Source organism: Delphinus delphis, chromosome 16 (genome assembly GCF_949987515.2).
Source record: "Delphinus delphis chromosome 16, mDelDel1.2, whole genome shotgun sequence".
Lineage (NCBI taxonomy): Eukaryota > Metazoa > Chordata > Mammalia > Artiodactyla > Delphinidae > Delphinus > Delphinus delphis.
The window spans coordinates 19,767,942-19,785,606 of record NC_082698.1 but is presented as its reverse complement, the minus strand read 5'-3'; the positions used below and the strand labels follow the sequence as shown (position 1 = coordinate 19,785,606).

Genomic DNA, 17,665 nt, shown 5'->3' with positions numbered 1-17,665 from the left:
TTATTAAGTATGCTGCTTTGCATACCTGTCTGCCCCCCACCCCTCATACCTACTCATCCTTTTAAGACCAGACTCCAGTGTAACTTCTCAGGAATCTTTCATATTGGCTCCTTTCCGAGTTTGTAATACATCTATAATAATACAGTGTACTATATAAATTTTTAAGAAACTGTCTCTCCCTTCTTCCTCCCCAAACCCACTAAGTTGCTAGTATTTTAGAATCAGGGATCATGTCTCATTCATGTCTTGCATTCTCCAACTGTACCACCTCCTCAGTTGTAGCACATGATAGGTGTTGAATGAGTTGTTGTTCAAAGAATAAATGAATTTAAGCAGAAAAGTAGAGAAATTAGTTGATGAATTGACTAACCAACTTAGAATTTAAAGATAATTTTTTAAAATCTAAAATCAGAATAGATTAAAATCAGTATAGTATAGATTTGGCACAGAACAAGTTGATATCCTCCAACTTTAGTAATATTTGGGGGCAGGAAGTATGATGCAGTAAACTGAAGTGTCTCCAGATGCAAAGAAGAGATGTGTTTATAGGCTACTTTTGGTTTTGTGTTTGTTTTTATTTTAATTAAACCTCCTATCATGCTGTCAGTTTGCCTGAGGAAATAGAAAGTTGGCAAGTCCACCAACCACCCATGGATACTTTCACTGAGGCATTGAGGAATGGGAGTGAAGATGGGGAGAAAATTCCTAAACCTGTCTCTTGCCCTGTCTTGGAAAGAGCTTATGATGGAATTTGGTGACTCAAAGCTGTTTTAGTTTTAGAGGATGGGATGTGGTTCTTGTCATGGATGGGCAGCACATGCTCTAGAGCAGCAGTCCCCAACCTTTGTGGCACCAGGGGCTGGTTTCCTGGAAGACAGTTTTTCCACAGACCGTGGGGTTGGGGGAGGGGGATGATTCAGGCAGTAATGCCAGAGATGGGGAGCAGCAGATGAAGCTTTGCTCACTCGCCCACCGCTCACCCCCTGCTGTGAGGCCTGGTTCCTAACAGGCCACGGATGCTAGACCCCTGCTCCAGAGCTTGATCTTGGAGAAGTGAGATTGTTAGTTCTGTAAATCCTGTGATTTGTCAGCTTGGCCTCCTACCTATCTTATTAGCAGTCTTTGAAGCTAAGTACTTGAATCTGGAAGGAAGAGAATACTTAAATGCCCCAAGATTAAAAAAAAATTTGGTATGTCTTTTTTTTTTACTGGGTAAGTCGTTTGAAATATGACGCGTATTTTTCCAACTAAAGAGTTTTTTCCTCATATTTAGAAAAAGCAACAATTAAAAAATGGCTGCATAGTCCCATACCCTTAGATGGTGCAGATCAAAACAGAAGTAATACTTTTAACAAGAAATTGCATGTGTCATGAATGTTTCGTATGTTGCATGGCCATATTACATTTCATTTTTGCTTGTTTTCTGTTCTGTTTTTGGACTCTTTCTCAAAGCAAAAATTATTTGTGAATGCAGGTTTTTTAATAGCACGTAAATATTTATTCTTCACTTTTTTCTGTGGCTGTTTTTTTTTTTTTTCTTTTCGTGTAGTCTTTGCCATCTTTTAAGAGGTGGTTAATGAAATGCATTGTTTTTGGAAGTATTATGCCATAGTTGAGTCAAAGTCACATTTTTTTCCACTTGGAGTTTGGCAACCTTCAGATACAATATAAGCTCACTAGTTCGGTTAATTTTTGTTTTAAATTGGGATCATGCCTAATCTTTAGACCCAATGTTTTACTGAATTTCAGCCTCAGCTCCATTAGACTTAACTCGCCAATCATTGTATGTTATGTTGAATACATTTCTTTTTAATCCAGAAAAAAAGACCTGTTTTGAACATTAACCAAGTCTCAGTTATCCCCAACCTTTTCTATAATATGACTTTTTTATAATTGCTTCCCCTTTAAATCCTGTATTACCTCTTTTGACAGATAACCATCTATCAAATATTAAATAGGCGAAGGACATTATTCATTTACCATCCATAATATTTTTTGAACTTGCCCTGTGCTAGGTCCTGAGGGACCCTGCCTTGCAGGTTCTCACAGCACATGTGAGAACTATATCCATGAACAGCCAATTGTGAGCCAGTGTAATGAGTGCTATGTTGGAGGTAAGCCAGAGGGCTGTGGGACTTGAGGCTTTAAACTTCAAGGTGGAGGCTTCTAGGAAGCTTCCTTCATAAATCCATCTTTGCAAGGGAGGCAAAACCAGGGTATTCCTAAAGGAGAAACTACAGAATGTAGCCAGAGATGCCTGCAGACAAGAGTTCATTTCATCAACTTGGTGAGGCTCTCATTATCTTCTGAAGCATGAACACCATGGTCAGCATTTTTATCCATGTTGTATTATCACTTCGGAGAACAATTAGTTTGGGGGAAAAAAAACCATGCCGAGAGTAAGAGCTACTCTTTCGCACTCCTACGTGTTCTAGGGCCATCTCTGGCTTATGTTTCATGACTCCGGGCGGCGACCTGTTCTGTGAAGATAACTCCTACGTAGAAGTCACACGCCTCTTATCACCTCAGCTTTGGTTTGTTTTTTGTCTAGGCCTTTTTTTCTGCCATTGATTTTTGCTCCCTCTGTTGAATCTCTTGTACTATTTGGTTGCCCCTCAACTGTTTGGGTCTTCTTTAATGCAGAGCCTCCCCACGCGGTGTGTGAAGTAGGCCTAATATGAAAATGACTTGCAATGAAACATCACTACTCTGCTTTTTATCTCCATTGCCACTAGCTGTGTGACCTTATTTGCTTAACCTCCTTGAGTCTCAGTATTCTCATCTATAAAAGGAACGTAATAGTACTGCCTGATAGGGTTGTCGTGGGTGGTGCATGGGATAAGTATATAAAACACACAGCACGCTGAATTATTCCAGTGGCACTTCAGCTGCTTAGTGGCAGTCACTTCTCTGAGAACACAAAAGTTTACACACAATTGGCTTTTAATCTTTTCTAAATTTCATGCCTTTTAATATGCCCTGTGATCATCTCCCTGCCCCCCATTGTTCTGGCACTTTGCTTTCCTTTTTTGGTGAGTGTTCAGACTTAGTTGTTTTGCTACTTTGACCATAACCAGGCATATCCATTCAGCAAATACTTGTGGATGGTTTCAGTGTGCTAAGCTCTGTGCTAGGCTTTGGGATGCAGAGGCGCTCCCATTCAAGTAGGGGAAACACATGGAAGCAGCCAGCTGGGATGAGGAGTTCTGTAATGCTGTTATTTAAAGCGTTATGGAAACACAGATGAAGGAGCTTTAAATTTGTTCTGAGTAGATCAGGAGAGTACGTTAGATTTTAACTGGACCTTCTCTTTTGGTGGATAAAAGGAAGATCAGTCCAGACAAAGGGAGCCGTTTATACAAAGACAGATAAGGATATAAGGTACATATGGTCACTATGAAGTCAAAAGTCTGTGCTTCTCTCCCCCCACCACTCCAGTTCTGTCATAAAGACAAACAGAAAAGGAGTAGCCTTTGTTTTTTTTTTTTTAGATGTGAAAAACGGCTTGCCTCAGTGCTGTTATTTTCTTTGCATATATATGCAAAATGAGAGCAAATGTCGGGGTAGCACAAGGACTTAGAAGCAATATGTGAAAGTGCATATTCTTGAACTGTGCTTCGTACTGTCAGTTTTCCCTCCACTTCCTGTGTTTCCTTCCTTTGATCACTTACAATATGCCGGGCACTTTACAAATGTTATCTCTTTTAATCCATAAAACTTTATGAATTAAGATTTTCCTTGTTTTGCAGATGAGAAAACTGAGACTCAAAGGAGTTTAAAAAAAACAAAACCGAAAAACTTGTTTAAGATGTATAGCCTGTAAGTGGTTGAGCGCTTCCTCTGAACCAGCATTATCTCCAAAGTTTGTTCTCCTCACCCTAAAATGAAGTGTAGAGCTGCTGCCTAAAAGCCTTAGACTAGGCCCACCCAGTAAATTACTGAGTAGTTGGATGACTGGTACAGGCAGCCAAAGCTTTCTAAGTTTTGTTTCCTTCACCTAAGAAATTGAGTAATTGGAGCAGATGAGTCTACACTTCCTTTTAAGTTTATGATTTCTTCTTTGGCTCCTTCCATCTATTTGGTTCATATCTGATCACTTTGTTCAGCCAAGTGTAAGTTATGTGATGTAGTGGAGAATGTTCTGATGCACAGGTTGCGAAGGCATGACTACTTGGAGTTGTTTAAAATCACTTTTAAAATCAAAATAGTGATTGCCTCTGGGAATGTGGGAGAAGGGGATTGCCTGGGAAGAGGCATGAGAGAACTTTTCTGGGATGAAGGTAATGTTCTATATTTTGACAGGAGTTGGGGTTATACAAGTGTACACTTACATTTCTGTATTTCATTGTATGTACGTTTTACATAAAAGAAAAAAGCGATAAGCAAATACTGAACTCTAGGTAATGATATGTATGCTGAAGTATTTGGGGGAAGTATACTAATGCTTGTAATTTACTTTAAATGCACGAAAGGTGAGATAGATTAATGGATGGAAAGAGGAGTGGGTAGTTGAAGAGATATGTGATAAAATAAGTATAGTACAGTGTTAATGATAGAATCTAGCTAGTGCCTACATGGTGCTTACTGTAAAATTCTTTCAAATTTGCTGTATATGTAAAATTTTTAAGACTGAAATAGTAAATCCATATATATTAGTATTAAATATTATCATAATAAATTGTTGAGGGAAAAAAATCACTTTAAATATGAGCTGGCAATTTCGTATCTCCAGCCTCCTCTCCTGAATGGTCTTTGTTAATGCTACCCAAGGCTCTAGTTAGACTATCATGAGTTTAAGTGACCTGATTTCAACAGCTCAGAGAGACCTTTTCTTTCCTCAGCCAGCCTTGTAGGTGGGGAAGTTCCTTCCCTTAGACATTTCAAACTAGTCTGTGTCCCACAGAGCTGAAGTTTGCCAAGCAAAGCTCGTCTCTGTGGCTGTTTGAGTCACTAATAGTTATACCATATTTCTATAAGTTAGTGTCACCATCAGCCAAAGGTTAAACTTTTCTTCTCCTCCCCTTTCCTACCCCAGATATATCCTCGATCAGATGGTGTTTGTTAAGGAAAAAACCCTTTTTTTGGTTTTGTGCTTTGTTTTCAGTCTACCACTTGTTTGAGATGCCTTCTATTTCTTTAACAAATCACACTTCGTGCTTTCACAGCACTTTAGTTGGAGACAGCTTCTCATTGTGCTGGTTTGAGTTCTGGCACTTGAGAGCATCTTCATTCTGAAGATTACAGAATGTCTCTCTCATACTTGGAGCAGAGAGCTTTTCTTCTTTTCACTGGTTAAGCCCTATCCCCTAGTGGTGCCCAAATTGAGTGTGCCATCCAAGTTGTGCTTGAAAATATACTGGCGTTAGGAGTACATGAACTCTTGTGCAGCAAAAGGGGAGAGGGGAGGTGCTTAGAACAATGAATTCAATCATGGGATACCTAGTTTCATATTAAAAAAAAACAGTAAAATAGCTTAAATATGTTTTGAATTATTTTGTTCTAAAAATGTCATCTTTTTCTTTTCTCTAACTTTCATGACAATAATTAACCACAAGTCATTTTACATACTGAAAACACAAGTTATTTGACTCACTGTATATTTGAAAATACACTGTAGCAAAATGACATTTTACAAGACTTAAGTGAAACAGACATTTTGAGATAAAATTGGAGTTGGAGTGCAGGGAGAGAAGGGGATAGAATACTTCTTGAGTTGCACATGAGTCTCTGGCACTCAGTAGAGAGTATTTTTATTTAAAACCCACAAAACTGAATGGGAGAGGAAAGGAGAAATTTGATTACTTGACTGTTACACTAGAAGATTGGATCTGTAAATTTACCTGAATCCCTGAAACGGGCAGGTATTTGTAAGTGCCAAATAATGTCTGAACTAACCAAGAAAAACTTGCTTTTCTGCATGACTGGTGAAAGCATTGGTTCCCAACAACTTTCACGTTTATAAGGATTTTGTTTTGAGGACTAACTACACATTGGGCAAGCAGCTGTGTAGTCCAGAAAGTATTGGCTGGATTTAGTGTACTACGGGCATGTGGATTCCGAGCAATGTCACACCTTGTCTATGCCAATAAATCAGAGTGTCTATTCTTGTTACTAAATCTGATGTCATTGGCAGATTTTTCTCCTTATTGGTAGGGTGATATTCAGACAGGATAATTTTTTTGTGTGTATTTTCCTCTCTCTGTGATTGAGGTGTTTTTATGGTTTCTTTTTCTTTTCTTTCTTAGCTATGAAATAATACTGGCAAGTCCCAAGAAAACTAGATCTGGATTTCATTTTGTCTCTTCAACTCTGTGTGATCTTGCGCACATTCCTGACATGTTACAAACAGCTTGTGTCTCTGAATATGCAGTATCAATTTTCAGTGGTGAGAGCCCCAAAAGGAAACAGACTGATTCTTCCATGCACAAACAGCTGGGCAGTTGTGGATGGAATTAATTGCTGATATGTATTGGCTGTGTTTTTCTTCTCTTGTCATTTCCTTTGCAGCTGTGAAAGTGAAGTTTGACTTGAAAACAGACATTTCCAGCAGTGCAAATCCAGAAAGTATCAAGATGGGACTCTTCAAATGTAATATCCAACTGCTATCTTTGAGTTGTTCAGTTTGGGGGTTAGGTGGGCAAGAGCAAGGGATAGCAGCAGGCAATTCATAATTATGTATATGGATGAAAAACATAATTATATCAGGCACTTGGACTATGAAAGGAGGATTTTGGAATGGGTTAACTTATCATGGCAAGAGTGACCTCATAATCCAACAACAGACGAAATCAGTCAGCACCTACCCGCAGGATCCTGAAAGAGGGTGTTCTAGGCCATCTCTCAAAATATTGAAATATTCAATACTCCAGACTGATTTATTGTTCCAGTGTGAGGGAGTAGCAGTTGGAGAGGGTAATGTGACAACATGTATCATTAAAAATATTTTCCTAGTCTTCTCCCAAAGCTATTTCCATTATTTGTTTTAAATTCTATGTAAATGATTATATAGCTTATTTTTTACATGCTTGGGTATTCTACTGAGAAACCTATTTTTTTATTTCATGGGTTATAGGAGTTCCGTTAAAAGTAACTGTTGGTGCGTCTCTGAATGTGCATACAGAAAGTAGTATTGATTAAAATCATTCTGAACAATAATCGGATGTTTAATAATAGTTTCAATAACTGAAATTTTAAACGCTATTAAAGAGTTTTAGACAGTACGTATACATCCTCCTGAATATCTTATTTGGAAATAAATCAGAAAAAAATTAAAAATCAAAACTTATGGAATTATTTGCAGAAGTGGGTGATTGCAAATTTTTTAAAGCATAGTATTCATATTAATGATTTTCATCAAAATAATTTCCCCTTTTATGTGTTTATTTCAATATTAAAGCATCAGTCAAATCCCTTATTTTTGAAGGCAGTTCTTGCTAATTAGTTGATAAGAAAATGCTTTTATTGTTTCTGTATTGCCAGGAGAACTAGAGCATTGGTAGAGAAGGATAAGTAATGCTTGATAATGTTCAGGTCCCCTGTCTTGGCCACCTAGGCCAAAGTCAAGTTCTGGAGCAGTGTTGCTGACACCTTGAGATATGCAGAAGCTGCTGTTGCTAAACTTAGCAGTTCGCATGGTTGGACTTCCTTTACAGTAGTCCACTTCCACCTAACATTCTGTTGGCTGAGCTGCGTGATCTACCTTGCATTTTATCTTTACTTTCCTCACGAAAAAGAAATGTCTATATTTCATTCCATGGCAGGAAAGCTGAACTTTCCCCCCATTTCTATGAAGAGGGTTTATTTAACCCAATTAATTTTGACTCTGAGGCACTGAAAAACGTTGTGGCAACATTAACGTGCCGTTTGCTCTCACTGAAGTCGGCCTGGGTGTGTTGTTTCCCCCAGAGTGGGCTCCACCCCTGCTCTAACCGCACTGTGTGGATATCTCACTGTTTAAAACAAAGTTCATTTTTAGGGCAGCATTGCATCAGAATTGCTACACAAAAACCAGCTTAAGATATGTGCGGCAGCTTCCATTCTTTTTAATAAGTAAGTACAAAATTGTCTATTGTAATACCGATAGCTCACAGCTTAGGGGGAAGCATAGATAAGATAGAGGGTTAATTTTGTGCCAGCTGCTAGCAATGTGCAATATTCGTCTTGGGGAGGAGCTTGTGGCTTTATCACTCAATTAAATTTTTTCCTGTTAGTTTGCTTTTTACCCCTCTTGAACTGTTTACTGAATTGTTCTTAATTGTTTGGGGGATGACATTGACTAAGGAAAATACTGGTAGTCTCTCAAATGTGCTAATTATTTAAGATAAAAATGCTTAAAAATATTGCACTGAATTTATTGGACTCATTAATAGCATAATCCGGCAATACTGTATTTCGAGACATCGTGGCATGAACTCTGTGTGTAAGAGTGGGTTCATTGAATTAAAAAAAGGCAGCATCTAAAGAGCCTTTATTTCTGTCATAATGATGCTTTGTCCTTCTGCTGTTGGGTATTTGTCAGAGGAGTTGGGGAAGGCTGCAGCCCAGAGTTCTGCTCTGTGCCTTGTCTGTGCCTCTGTGTTCTTTCTAGAGTTTGTGACGTGAACGGTAAGTTGAACTATAGGAGATTGATTGTTATTCAGTGAGGTCCACATTCAGCAATATTTCTTTGCCAGTGGGGTCTAACCTTCTCACATGTTGGAGTTCTTTTTGTAGTTGGGTTTTAAATGCCTGTGAAGTGTTTAATTATGCACTGATCAAAGTGGGCATGTTGAGAGAGAGGTTGTGCTTTGTGATGTCTGTACTGTTGTCTTCCTCTCTTGCGTGTTCATTGTGTCCCCTTGTGGGGCAAACACACCCATTCAGTACAAGCAAGTTGAATCATTTGCCTTAGTTGAAATCTAAAGCTGCGGGTTGAAAACGGCAGATTTCTGTAAAGCTTGCAGGGGTGGCATTGTGTCATCCTTTCTGGACTTAAACATCCTATCATTTCCTTGCTTCAGCTTCCTCTTGGCTGAACTACTACTCTTTGGTAGTAGTAATGTGTTTAGCTATTTTCTAACATCACAAGGATATAAGAATAAAGTAAAAGCCTGATATAATAGAAAAAAGCACTAGCCTGGGAATTAAGAGGCTTTTACTTTGGACACTAGTTTCTTCACCTGTAAAATTAGGAATTTGGGTTAGCTCTCTAAGACCTTTTCCAGCTTAGAATACCCTAATTTTCTCGGTAAAAGACTCATGCCTATTCCAGAGATGCTAAAGGGAATGTATTAGATTTGAGAAAAAATGTTTAGATGTTAACCCAGAATCATTCTTACAAATGACATGAAAACTAAAGCTTTGCTTCAAATAAATTGTGTATATCAGAAATTTTGGAAATTTACTGTTTAATATCTGAGCGGTAGAATTAGTATATAAGTGATGTCCTCAACAAGAAAATAAATTTTCAAGCAGGAACTAGGTGAACCTCTTGCCACACGTGTTGTGTAGACATTTATTAAACATTGCCTATTATACTCAGTGTACAATTATTAGTTGTATAACCTTGGGTAAGTGGCTTTCAATCTTTTTTTTTTTTAATATATTTTGCATCACGACCCAATACATGTACCACATACACACCACTTAATCTCTAAAATAAATTTCTCTTAACAGTGCAAAAAACATACTGCTATATTTTCTGTTCTGGTTTATTTTTTTTAAATGTGTTTCAATCCACTGAGCTAGATGACCTCTACTGTCCCTTTGAACTCTAGGAGAATATAGTTACTCCTAGACTTTTATAGTTGCTCCAGAGCAAAGCTTGCCAACTAGTTTGCTGTTAAATACTGACATTAGAAGATTTTCTAGATAGATTTTTATTTGGAAATTTTGTAGAAAGTCAATAGCCAATATCTAATAATACTCTATCTTATTTTTTTCTTGTAATAATTATGTAATACAGAGAGTGGGTTTTTTTTTTTTACTTAGCCCTATTATATGGCTGCCCCCAAACCCCCTCCTCTTTACTCCAGTATGCTATACAAATTTTATTTATGCACACTGTATTAGTGAAAACTAAAGTGACATGAAAAGGGTTAGGAAGTCTTTTCTAGAGAAATAAACTGTGTGTCACATAGATTAGATACAGAGTATCAAATTACCCTTGATAGACCCCATCTTTGTCTTCCTCAGGGTTTTCCCAGGGCTCTAGAGAAGTTCCCTTCTCTGCTTTAATGTACTTCTAAAAAGTATTAATTTTATAACTTAAAGAATGCACATGGTAAAAAGATGAAACAATATAAAGGGCATATGACAAAACGTCTCTTTCTTACCCTAATCTTTGAACGCTGTGCCCCAGTGGGGAGTTTCTTCTCTATTTTTCCGGAAAATTTCTGTGAATATTAGTGGACATCTTTTTTAAAAATCCAAATAAAATTATACTACACACACCATTATGTATCTGCCTCATTCTTTTTAATGGTTGTATGGTACTTCAATGTATGGATGGGTATACTATAATTTATTTAAACATTCATCTTTTGATAGGTATCTGGATTATTTCCAAGTTGTTCCCTTTCTCCCCATCAGATATACTTAGGCTATCAGCCTTCCCTCCTACCTCCATTTTGGGACAGAACCCAGAACCTAGGTGCTACTGGAAAGGGGTGATAGTGCTGTGTGGAAATGGAAAAACCCCTCACCAACTTCTCTTCCTCTGGCTAGAACACCAAAAGTAGGCCCCCACTGTCCCAGCCATTCATGAGTGGGTAAGACTGCCCTAGGAGTCATTTTTCAGCAGATTAATGAAATAACATTGGGTTCAAAGTCTGGTAACTGGAGTGTGAGATTGTGAGCCTGTCACTTAACCCCCTTGATCCTTAGTTTTACCATCTATTGAGTATAAAATGAAAGATTGGAATAGATGAGTTTTAATGTCCCTTCCAGCTGTAATAGTTACATAGTATTATTTTTAATATTGACTTAAGCTATATAACCCAAATTGTATGAAGTTTCTGTTATTTAAATTAAAAACATCTTTTGTGTATATTGTGTGGTCTGTAATTTGTTTGACCTGCCATATGGCCTAAGCTATTTGAAAGTTTAAGAATGTGGAAAAAAAAAGAGAGAGAGAGAGAGAAGTTAAATATTATACTATATTTTACATAAACTCTCCTTTTCTAAAAAATCACTTTCAAAACTATAAAATCCATTCCAGAAGTAAAAGCAAATCTTTTTATCAAGCTTGAATACTTGAGGAGAAGATTCTGAGGTGATGTTTGTTTTTAAAATGGATCTTTGTAATTTTCAATGAATCCAGCCATTCAGAGTTAATCCTGAGGGCTTTGAAACTTGGCTTCAGTCCCCTTGTTTAAATTGTTTTCACATTCTAGCCCTCTAATCCATCTCTCTGTTTCACTGAATGCTAAAATTGATGTTGCTTGACATAGCTAAAGTTTTCTGACTTGGTGCTGAGGAAGCAGCCTTAGAGGTGAACTGTGCACTACCATCCTGCCAGCAAAGTTATCAAGTTACACAGCAAAGTTATAAAGTAACCGAAGCAGGAATTTTTGCTGCATCACATGTAGGTTGTTTAACATTACCTGTTTCACAATTTTATTCTTATAATTCCATCAAACGACAACAAAGCAACATGGAATAAGAATTCATCATTTGATTTATATAATTACAACAGGAAGATAAAAAGACATTTTCTTGGCCTGGAGGTAGGGGAGTCTGTGTGTTTTCATGCTGGTGACCCTAGCTTCTTAGCAGAAGGCTTGACATACCTTGAATAAGTATACTTCCCTAAAACCCAAGAGATTATTTGTTATCCAAATAATGCTAGAATTCTGTGTTAATTTTCATATCAATTGTTTGACACAGTTCAGTTTAGCAAAATGTGTTGAGGACCTTCTAAGAGGCAAGCACTGCATTAAAGGGTGGGAGTACCTAGATGACAGAGACAGTCTCACTGGAATGTACCAAAATGACAACTGTTCTTAGTTCTTCTATTGTTGGAGTTTTCCAGTATCCACTGGTAAGTGGAACTGGGCAGAGAAAGTTCTCCAAGTTTGAGTCTGTGAAAATAGATGGAAAAGAAGTACATTTTCAGTATTTAAAAAGGGGTACTAATGCCTTGTTAGGACAGTGTCAGTTACTCTGCTGTGTGTGGATCTGCTAGTGACATCAGTTTCTCACTAATCAAATTCTAAATGAAATAAACACATTTGCGATGTGTGGATTAATTGAGCCCCAATTTTTGCGTACCATTGCAATTATTGTACCTCGTATATTATAATGGCTTAAACAATTGCTTGTATGAAACTAACCTTGAAAATGGTCACACTGTGTCTTTATGACACATCCCAATATCTTCTTTGTCATGTTACCTTATCCATTGTGGCATTTACGACTAAGGAAATTCTCTAGAGTCAGAAATATGCAGGATACTGCTGCCTACAGGATGTTGAACAAACTTTGTCTAAAATATTTGAAACCATTTTAGAAAAACAGTCCTATGATAGCAAAATCAGTCAAATAGACTGTAGTTTGAGCTGAAGCAGAAAGCCTTTTTAAACAAGAGGGAAGAAAAAGTCTAATCGTTACTCTGGTCTGTTATGTATGCAATCTCAGAAGGGACTGCTTTTTCTCCTTTAGAGCCCAACTTTTGGCTAGGGTCCTGTGACACACAGTGGGAATTCACTTCCTATCAGGAAACGCTGTTTTTCAATGTATTATCTTGTTGAGACAACCACAGTGGACAATAGGCTATTAATGTATTAGAACAACAAGTGTCATAACTAAGCCAATATTTGCTTTGTTTTGAGTGTTGCCCTAAAAAAAAAAAGAAAAAAAAAACACAAAACTTTGGCTGAACTTCAGAATACATTTGATCATCAGTAACTGCTCGGTACAAAAGCCATGACAGTCAAAGAGAACAAAGGAAAAAGTGCTTTAATAGTGGTGATGAACTTTTGCAGGTTTACTCTATTCACTTCCTATCCACAGAGAGACAAGAATAATTTAAATGATTTCAAATACAACTTTTGGGTATGAAAAAGTGTGCACTTAAAAGCCTGTTTTGAATTTTGGAAGCCACACCAAGAAACTGGTATAAAGAAAAAAAGCCTCCAACTCAAGTTCTCTTACAAAATACCAAACCTTCTTGTGAGATATATCACATTCAGTTTTGGATATTTATATTTAAAATGATTTGATAAAACTGCTTATTTGAGGACTGACAGCTTTTTAAAAGCTGTTACTTTCATAATGATTAAGAAGAAAACTCTATTCAGGGGGTGGTTAGTTAATATCAAGTCACTATTATTGATATAATTATGTGATAAGATACAATAAAATTTCAGATTTGGAAGGTAAGCCCAGAGGTCATCTATTTCAAACCACCTCATTTTATGCATCATGAAACTCAGACCTTACCTCTTCATTGAGATCTTCCCTTACTATCTTAATCCATAATTCTGTTTATCAGCAATCCTCAACAACTCTTGGATATCTTATATTTATCTTTCATTTAGCATTTATCATAAACTGTTTTTTTTTTAATAAATTTGTTTATTTATTTATTTATGGCTGTGTTGGGTCTTGGTTGCTGTGCACGGGCTTTCCCTAGTTGCGGCGAGCGGGGGCTACTCTTTGTTGTCGGGCATGGGTTTCTCATTGCAGTGGCCTCTCTTGTTGAGGAGCATGGGCTCTAGGTGCACAGGCTTTAGTAGTTGTGGCATGTGGGCTCAGTAGTTGTGGCTTGCGGGCTCTAGAGGGCAGGCTCAGTAGTTGTAGTGCACGGGCTTAGTTGCTCTGCGGAATGTGGGATCTTCCCAGACCAGGGCTTGAACCTGTGGCCCCTGCATTTGCAGGCAGATTCTTAACCACTGTGCCACCAGGGAAGTCCCATAAACTGTTTTTTATTATCAGTTTTCTTCCCATGAGGTCAATAGAGAATTTTAGTAGAGAATTTTAGTTCTTAATAGTTAAAACTGGGAAGTCTTTAAGGGCAGAACCTAGATCTGTGCTTTATATCTCTTTATACTCTACCTAACAGCTGTATTAGTGTTTACTGATTGACTGGATAAGTAGTTTTTTGTTTATTTTAAGATGACATTTTGTAGCACCATTTGTATCTGGTCTCAGAACACAGCAGTAGGTATAGATTTTTTTTAATTACTCTTTTTATACCTTCATACTTTTTTGTGATTACTTTTTCATTACCTCAACCATCTTGGGTAGCTGGCCATTCTGATCAAACCATGATTAGCCCACTTTTCAAGAGTTGCTGTAGATTCTCTGCCCTAGTTTACTCTAAGACTAGAGAATGGGATATTATGAGTCAATAGCCCTACTCACCTCACTCAGTTTAATAAACCCTTATTGAGTATAACTGTTAGTAGACAGTGAAGAAAGGAAAAAGATGTTGGCCCAGATACTGGGGCAGAAAGACATACTCAGATAATTCAAAAGCAACACAGACTATGACAAAGTGCTTTGGGAACACTAAGGGGGGTGGGGGGCTAATTCTGATAGAGGAGATTGGGAAGCCATCGTGGAAGGAGTTGGTTTTTGAACACACCACAAAGTGTGGAAGACTTGAATGGATGGAGGTGAGCAGGGAAAACAGTCCAAGTATGTGAGAAATAAGGTGAGCAAAGCATTAGTTAGAGAAATGGCTTTTGTTTGGGAGGGTCATCATTTTCCTCTCAGTCTGTGGGGTATACTTAAAAGCCTTTTCCATGCTATTTTCAGAGCCTGAATTTTACAAACCCCAGACTGATTAAGATGGGACTCCAGGATGCTTAAAAAACAAACAAAAAACCTTGGGAATGACTAAGAAAATTGTGTGTTTGGAAAATTATGGTAGGTGGCTTTGTGCTTCTCAGTTGTAACCATGAACCTGAAGGATTGTAGTATCCATAGTACCTTTTAGATGTGTAAAATAATACTTCACCACTCTATAGAACCCTTCCTTGACAATAGAGATAAAAAGTAGACACAAAATATTTACCAAACTCTGGAGAGCTACTTAAGTTACTAAGCTCCATGAAGATTGCTTTTTGTTTTGACAATAAACTACTTGATGTGGGCTTTAAGTCCAGCTAAATAGGCACTGTAGAACTAAGCTGTGAGTCTAGTCTTTGTGAGCCTCAGAGAAACAAGAATCCTACTCCAGGCCTGAATTTAAAATATAGCAAGCAATTTAAGTGGACCATTCAGGCATGTGTGAGTGAGCACAAAAAGCTGAGTCATAAAATTTACTCTCTCTAGTGAATTACCATGAAAGCTTAACAGAGAAGTGTTCTCATTATTTTAAAATGGTATAAATGACTCTAAATTCTTATGAAAGCACACATCAAGAAAATTTGTTTTGTGTGTTTTTAACTCTGAATGCATACCTACAAACCCCTTAAAATCAAGAAACCGGTACTTGAGGCATTAGGTGATTTTCCTTTTTCATGAAAGTTAACATTTTATTTAATGTACAGTAGCTTTTGAAATTAGTTTATTGCCAAAACCTTTAGTTAAAGGAATTTTTTTAATGTAGTTCATATTTAAATCTTTTCTTACATGGATAGATCATATGATCTACATTCTATGTATCATATGCTGCTCTAGATAATATGAAAAATCTTGAGTAAGATAAATTGAAGGACTTGGACAAGTCGGATTCTCTCTTGGGACCTGTTTCTTCATATGGAGGAATGAGGGGTAGTACTAGATGTAATAATACCTTACATCCTGTTAAGCTCTAACACCTTTAAATTCTAAAGATGCTATTCCTCTTTTGGCTGTAATTAGATAATATTAAGGAAGGCAGTATTTATTTCTTGGAAGAGTTGTTATATGGACTTATAAATGTTTTGTTTCTCTGTTATTCTTACAAAGGTATTTTTCAGCCTGCTGTTTTTGATAAACTTTCCTCCATAAATTAAACAATGAGTTCTTTTAATGCTTTCTCTTTTCCCGTGAATTGGACAGTTAGCCTTTTTAGGTCTTCTTTCAGATTTTTTTTTACTTTTTATTAAGACCAGTTTCCAGCTGTGGATTAGAGGCTTGGGTGGTTGTCTCTTTATTATCTTCAGTCTCCTCACTATTCATGTCAGAAAAGAATCTCGATCTCTATTCTCTTATATGAATTGTCATAAAATATCAAAATGTCTGCACACATTTTCAGGTTTGTTATTTATATTGACTAGGCCTACTTTGCAAGGCTAAATCTTATTTTATACCAGGTCAGAGCCTAAACCTCTTTAAATGAATCGACAAACCTGTGTGGCAGTAAATGTCCAACACAGTTCTAGATGAAATAATGGGGCATATATAATCTAGGTAGTAGGAGCCAGAGGACTCCCCTCACCTCTTTCTAAAGCTCACAATTATAGTTGTAATTTAGACTACACTTTGTAGAAGATGAAATTTGATGAATGACCAGGGGATTTTACTTATTTATTATTGATTTAATCATCAAATTCCTGAGTGTCGCACCCTGTACCTCATGCTTTTACATTCAGGTAAACTTCATCGTAAGAAAATACAGCCTATGAAAACATATATCTTTTCAAAGAGTTCACATTAGAGTTGGGGACTTAGATTTGGGGCTGGGTAGGGGAGGAGTTGGAAACATTTACTGGAGGATCTTAACAGGTATAAATTTGAAATGACTTAAAATTTGAAAACATCATTGGAGTTTAGGGATGGGGATAGGGTAGCAGAAGGTAGAGATACAATATAGTGTAGTGGTAAAGAATACAGGTTCTGGAGCCCATCTACTTGAATTTATATCATAGCTGCACACATATTGGTATGTGACCTTGTACACGTAACTTCTGTAATGCTGTTTCTTTGTCTGTAAAATGAGTATGGTAATAGCACCTACCTGTCTAAGGTTATTATGAGGATTAAATGAGTTAAAACATGCTGCCTTCTTAAAACAATGTTAGGTAATAGTAGATGCTCAGGAAATGTTGACTACTGGCCATTAATCCTCTCTCCCCATAAAAACATACTTTCATCAAAAATTGTGTTTTTAAAAATTCTGATGTAATTTGTTTAATAGAAAAACACAAAAGCTAAATTACTAAGAAGGATGATGTCAGTAACAGAGTCGGAGTGGCTGAATGCCTGACAAAGATTTGGAATCCAGGCAGACCCTTGAGGACAGGGCAGATTCCTAGCAACAGGCAGTAGGAAAAAGCCCAGGTGTATGGACTGTCAGGGAGGTTGGACAGTAGGTTTCAAACCCTGGCCTGTAGGCAGTGCATAGGAACAGGGTGTTTTGGCAAAGGGTGGCAATAGGTAGAAGCCTAGATGGGGAATTAATACCAGGGAAGTTTGCATGGCATCAGAAATCCCCTACTGTAAGCCAGGGTGTGAGCCATCAGGTTACCTTAGGGAATGGTAGAAATGGATAGAAGGGTCTAAGACTGAGACCTGGGAAAGAGGGTTCAGGCATAGATCTTCAGTTTTGAAAGTATTTGGAGTTACCTGATAGAAAAACAAGAAAAGGATTTAGGCTGCTTTAGAGTGAGTGGAGTGGCTAAGAGATTAACAGAGTTTGATTATTAACAATCAGATAAAAGTATTGCTGAAGTGAAAGTCAGACATCAGAATGGGAGCAACAGCAGCAAGACTAACTTGATGCTGAGCTGCTAAACTAGTTTCTTAAGGTTTCTCA

At 37.4% G+C, this 17,665-nt stretch overlaps 1 protein-coding gene across 5 annotated transcripts in view; it reads left to right on the top strand.

Moving 5' to 3' along the window:
- The window catches only part of ADD3 (adducin 3), a 124,029-nt gene that overhangs the window by 61,592 nt on the left and 44,772 nt on the right, over positions 1-17,665 (top strand). Inside the window, exon 1 of one of the 5 annotated variants that reach the window (XM_060034095.1) lies at positions 7,976-8,049. The exons of the other annotated variants lie outside the window; for them this stretch is intronic. The gene's annotated coding sequence lies outside the window, so the exon portion shown is untranslated. Of the gene's footprint in view, positions 1-7,975; positions 8,050-17,665 lie in introns of those variants that run through there. 5 annotated transcript variants of the gene reach the window in all.